A 6,793-nucleotide genomic window follows, 5' to 3' on the forward strand; every position below is an offset into this window, starting at 1 on the left:
ATATGTCATTACCTTCCCCATGTAGGGGAAGAACATTGATAAACAAATTTTGCATCATGTGGCTTACGTGACTGCTTCTGGTATCTTGCCAATAACACAAAACACATGCTTTAATCTTTAGTAAGAATATATTAACTATTTAATATTAGCAGCAATTCAGTTGAACAGTTCCACTTCACTCTGGGAAGGGACAATCCCATCTCAACAGGTTGATTAAGCAGCTCGATAGTCCAGTGCCAACTCTGTCATCTGACACATGCACATAGCGCTGACAAGCTCAGTGAGCTGGTTGCCCAAATTTTCCGAGGAGTGGTGCCACTTTTTTCCAACTTTTGTGCGCCACACTGGAGTTCCACACTTCTGGCCGGAACTTCTGATTCTGGTTTCTAAAGAAATACAGAAGGTCCCTGAAATGGAACTAATTTTTCATCGCACTGGGTGAAGATAAGTTATGCTCCTTTTTTATGGCATCAACTGCCATATTCTGGTAAGTAAATAGTTTAATGCCCGCAAAGTTCTTTGAAAATGGAGAGGGAGAAAGTAAATTGAGAAGGGGGGTAGCATGGGTGAGATAAGAGGTTAGGGTAGGTAGATAAGTGGTTAGGTAGAGAGAATAAGTGGGTAAGGAGTTAGGATGGGTAGGGGACAGGGTGGATAAGGGGGTTTGGTTGTTGAGGGGTAGGATGGGTAAGCTAAGTGGATGAGAGCATAGGGTGGGTAAAGGCTGGCGTGGTTGAGATGAGGGGATAGGATTGCTAAGATAAGTGGATAAGAAGGTAGAACGGGTAAGAGGATAAGGTGCCAGCTGGGAAGTTGAGGTCAGGTCAAGGACATTAAAGAGGAGTTGGGGTGAGGAGGGAGTCGGTGACGGGGTTGGGGGGGGATGGAGTTGTCGAGTGGTGGGGTTGAGTCAGGTCAGGTTTGGGGAGGGAGTGTGTGGATCAGGCTAGAGTGGGTTGGTGTGGTCAGGTCAAGTGAGTCAGTGCAGGTGGGGGTTGTTGTGAAGGGCTAGTCAATTGCACTGTTACCCCAAAATTAGACTAGGATTTTTCTGCCTAACATTTCCTGGGTGACTATCTGGGTAAGTAAGTCGGAACTATCTGAAGTTTCCAATTCTAATTCAGAGGGTCTGGGTTTTTTTTAATCATTCATGGGACATGAGCATCGCTAGCTGGCCAGTATTTATTGCCCATCCCTAGTTGCCTAAAGGGCATTGAAAGTCAATCACACTGTTGTGGCTCTGGGGTCACATGTAGGCCAGACCAGTTAAGGATGGCAAATTTCCTTCTCTAAAGGACATTAGTGAACCAGATGGGATTTTCTGACAATCGACAATGGTTTCATGATCATCATTAGATTCTTAATTCCAGATATTTTTTATCTAATTCAAATTCCACCATCTGCCTTGGCTGAACTTGAACCTGGGTCCCCAGAACAATTGCTGAGTTTCTGAATAATACCACGAGTCACTGCATCCCCCAAATGGGAACTGTCCAAAGGGAAACTTCCTGAGCAATTCCCACAGAGTCAGTGCGCTGGGATTTGCAAGGAGTCCTTCAGCACACCTTTGGGATAGAGGGAGGGCACATCTGGGCTTTGACCATTTGGAGATTGGAAGATCAGGGCCATTACTGCAGTAAGTAATGGGGCTGAGTGTTCACTAATAGGTTTGAAACTTGTAGAGTGGGAGTGGGAAGGCACTCTGAGTCTGCAGCCTTTTTTCAGTTTGATAATTGAAATGAAGCAGCATCTTTTGAAGGGGTTTGAGTGAGGCTGCTTTTGAATGACACTCTGACTATATTATTGTCAGGCATGTTCTCTGATGTTACTGTGCAAAGCACACTTCATCCACACCTCGAGTTCAAGGGACGTAGTTGTAAACATAGGAATTATTTGAGTGAATTTTGCAGAACAGAAACAGTTCATCTGGCCCAGCATTTTTATGCTTCATTAAAGCCTCCACCCACCTCTCTTCATCTGCAGCATCTCCTTCTATTCCTTTTTCACTCATGTACTTATCTAGCTTCACCTTCAATACGTCCAACTATTTGCTTCAACCACTTCCTTTGGGAACAAGTTCCACATTTAACCACTCTATGGTTAAAGAAGTTTCTCCTGGCTTTTCCTTTGTGTTTGTCAGGTAGGTTTATCTTACATTGATAGCCCCTGGCTTTGGACTCCCCAGTAAGTGGAAAGTTTAGGAAAGGTACAAATGCAAAGCCCTGCAAATGTTTGCACCAAAGCTTGCTCTGAAAGCCTATGCAAACCTTGTTTACGGCAAAGATCAGCAAGAACACAGAGAAACCACGGACAGGCTCTGAGGCATATGCACCAGTTGAGTTTTCACAGCCAGCTGTGGGGTGTTTATAATTCCAGCTCAAACCCCAAGACCAAAATGCTGTCACAGAAAAATCCCCTCTCCTGCCCATTAAACCTGTTTCCTCACGCATGCTCCAGCTGGGGAGGGAGTGTATGTTGCCTAGCACACAGATGTTGCTTTTCCTCAGTCTATGGGGCAGGAGAAAGTATAACAGGAATACATTTTGATACCGAATTTTAGAGTCCGACATTGAAATAGTTAAATGTTGAATTTTTAAACGGTCTATTATTATACATGGTTTATTAGGATCCGAAAAAACAACATAACAGGCAAGGTAAAGAAAAAGCGTGATTCACATTTATGAATAGAGAATCAGGAGGCGGCCATTCAGCCCCTCAAACCTGTTGTACATTTGATTAGACCATGGTCGATCTGTAACTCAGCTCCGGTTACTCTCCGTTGCTCCCTATGCCCTGACCGAACAAAGCCCCAGCCTCAAAAGCCCCAGTTGCCCCCAGCATCTGCAGTGTTGTTGGGGAGACAGTTCCAGATTTCCTTTGCCTGTGACAGAGTGCTTCATGATGCAGTCCCACCCAGCGACACACAGCAGAGACAAAGTAAATGATTCCTGTATGCTTAATAAAAAAGTCTGACGTTCAAATATATGTGTGTGTGTGTAAGTGTGTGTGTTTTAAGTATATTCGTCAGGGAGATTGCACTTTTCAGTTAAGGATCCGTGAATGTCACTGAAAAGTGAGTGAACAGACACGAATGTACTTTCATACAGCCTCGATGACTCAGATCGACTGAGACAGTGAAAGAGAGTCTGCATTGAAATAACGTTTTACACCATTGCAATGTTCAGGACTAGGTGCTGAGGGATGCACTAAAGCTTGGGGCAATTGCAGTGAAGGTTCAATGGGGAAAGACCACAGTCTAAGTTCTTGCAAACCACAGTGCACAGAGGGGCTGCAAATTGTGTAGGAACCCTTGGGCTGAATACTTGTCATTGAATGTATATAATAAACAACACATGTATGGCAATTGGACTGAGGAGCTCCATAGAGCATCATGTCCTGTGGAGAAAAGTTTTTAAAAATTTGGCATCTCCCGTAATGTCTAATTTGAAATGTTTGGGTTTGCGCTTGTAGGTACTTTATGGATAAAATATTTATCTATTGGGGGGAGGGGGGGAGGGGGTCATTTAACTACTTCTCAGAAGATTCGCAAGTTGAAGTAAATTGGACAAATATGACCTTCATTTGATGCACAGTAAGATCCCACTGAGGTGACTAAGGAAATATTTTTTCTGTCATGGTGGCAGTGACTGAGAATTGAATATTGGTTCTGGGACAACTCTCCGCTCCTCCTCAAATAAGTGCCTGCCAAAGCCAGCTTTACTTTCCCCTTTTTTGCTGCCCTTGAGATGTGAAACATCAGCTTATTTTGTTTGCATTAACGTGGCCGTGAACCTCCTCAGTGGAGGTCCGAATTTCAGCCTGACGCCTGTCCAGGAGGGTAGTTTCACGGGGGGTTTCAGCTTACAAGCGGCACCCTCACTCCAGTCTTGAGTGTGGAGGCTGCTGGTGGCGGGCTGTTCTCGAAGGAATAGAGGATTCTTAAGAGGGATGTTTATGCAGCACCCAACCTAAAGTGACAACGTATGTTCTTTTTGAATAGGTTTATGTTATGTCAAAAGCAGATGTGACCGGTTTCAGAATAAGTCATTTCTCCTGACGAGACCTTAAAGATACTTTTTTAAAAAAAGACATTGAATGTGATTTAGGATGTATTGCATTGGGTTAGGGTCATTGAATACCAGATTGCAAACCAAAAATGACACTTGACTGTGGGGTCTTCATAATTCACCGTTTATTTGTTGGGTTAAATCTCAATTTTGGCATCTCTTTCTAAAGACAGAAAGAAAACCAATTTGAGGTATGATGGGATGAGATGATTCGTACCAACTGACTCAAGAACAGCTGTTGTTATTAGATTTTTGAATGGTCCTATCATATTTAGCCGATCTTTCTCTACACCCTATCTGTAACTGCAACCCTATAACACTAGCAGCCTCTACTTTCTTTCTCCCCTATGTACACTATGAACGGGATGTTTTGACTGTATGACGCAAGAAACAATACTTTTCACTATATCCCAATACATGTGACCATAATAAATCACATCAAAGAGACCTGCCCTTCTTCATTGGTTTCAGGGCAATAGATTGGAACCTGCTTCTCCCAAAGGCCTAAAAGTTGCTCCTAAATGTCTTTGAAACCAGTGGGCCCAAAGTTGTGAACCAAATCTCCCACATTGCAATTGGTGGCCACTTCCTAACCCAATAAACTCCAGGGAAGGCTGAAGTTTGTATTGGTGCGAGTCCACTGATTACCCTCCGCCCCTGCGGCAATTAATTATCCACCACAGCCGCCGCTGAGGTACTGAGGGTGGGTTTCAAACTGTCCAGACCACGCCGTCTCTGGCTCAGCGTCAAATCGGAACAGTTTGAGGTTATTAACCACTTCCAGCCACTTACTGGAAAAGGAATTATGTCGGGCCACTCCAGAGAAAGATAGCCAATGGGTCAAACATTACTGAAACCTTAGAGCCCAGAAGAACTGGACAGTTCTGTTTTGGAAATCGAAATCTGGACTCCGCAAGTGCAAACATTTCAGACCCAAAAGCTCAACAAAACGTAAGAGTGGACTCGATGTAATTGTGTAAAGGTGGAAGCTAGCCACGGTCAGAACAAATAAAAGTTTTGTTTTAAATGTTTACCTTGAGGACACTTTTATTTTATATGCAATCATGTAGATTTGCTTTAAAAAATGAACAGAAAGACTTCCAATTCCACGAGGCAATCTTATTGCAACAGATGGGATGAGGCGCACCGTATTCCAACCTGCTCCCCAGAAACTCCTCTTTACATAAACAACAGTGCACATTAAATGACAGGTGTGAGTACATATAGTTGAATATAACATTAGCTCGTGAACCTTTACTTCAGGAGACTACCTAGTTTTTTCACAAGCAGATTACACATCAAAATATTAGGTGGGGTGCCCTGGAATGGCAGAGGGCATAGTCAACTTACGCAAGGCCGTGTGAGAAGGAAATTGAACAGTGGACCAGATTTTAACTCCTAGCAAGTGAATGGGTTTTTATTGAGTTAAAATCTCTCCCACATCCAAGGTTGCTGGTTCAGTTAGTCCACAATCTCTTTTTGGGAGCACCTTCATCTTAGATTTACATGGCCCAGATGACTGGTTATATAGACAATAGCATTAATAGATAAGGCACGAGGACAGGTAGATGGAAGGATAAATAGACAGGCAGACAAACAGATTGTGCATCTTGTTAACTAGTTGTGCAGACCGAGATTCCTTTACTGATGGTGTTTAGCATTTTACTGTTTCCCCTTCTTTTGACTTAAGACATCAAAACAGCTAGAATGTTTTGTACAGTTCTGGAATCCACATTATAGGAGCACTGGAAAGGGTGTAGAGGTGATTTACCAGGATGTTGCCTGGGCTGGAGAGTTTTAGTTATGAAGAGAGATTGGATAGACTGGTGTTGTTTTCCTTGGAGCAGAGGAGACTGAGGGGGGACATGATTGAGATGCATGAAATTATGAGGATCATAGAAAGACAGGAAGAAACTTCTCCTCTTGGAGGAGGGGACAATGACCACAGGGCATAGATTTAAGTTAAGGGGCAGGAGGTTTAGAGGGGATGTGAGGAAAAACTTTTTCACCCCGAGTGTAATGAGAGTCTTGGACTTACTGCCTGAAAGGGTGGTGGAGGCAGAGACCCTCATAATATTTAAGAAGTATTCAGATCTGTACTTGCGCTGGCAAGGCGATGGGTCAAGTGCTGAAAATTGGCTGAGAATAGTCAGGTGGATGTTTTTGACCAGCGCGGAGACGATGAGCCAAAGGGTCTTTTCTGTGCTATAGATCTCTATGACTCTATGATAAACACTCCTGCCCTTTGTTGTACACACAAACAATGCACACATTTCCAGCTATACAAATACACATACACACAAATACTTCTGATCACACATGGAGATCTGTGTACAAATATTCCTGGCTGTAGATCTCACATAGAACTACTCCTGTACATTAGCACACATACAAAATCCATACTCGGGTATACAAATACTCTTAGATCGAGATGTAATCTCTCATACATACAATATCCTATACATATATATATGCGCGCAATTACAGAAGTATTAATGTACATGCGGACATACATATACCTGTAGATACACAGGTATGCAAAACTATCCCTATACAAAATAAGCATATTAATCTTTATATAGGTATGGTACACACATAGACTTGGAAGTGAGTATACACCTGTATAGGAGTACGTTACGCACACAATAGATGCATCTGATACTGCCCATCTCTAATCTAATTAAAGGAAAGCTTCTAAGTGGTACATATAACAGTCTAGCACCCAC

Source organism: Carcharhinus amblyrhynchos, chromosome 21, assembly GCF_965287045.1.
Source record: "Carcharhinus amblyrhynchos chromosome 21, sCarAmb.v2.hapA, whole genome shotgun sequence".
Lineage (NCBI taxonomy): Eukaryota > Metazoa > Chordata > Chondrichthyes > Carcharhiniformes > Carcharhinidae > Carcharhinus > Carcharhinus amblyrhynchos.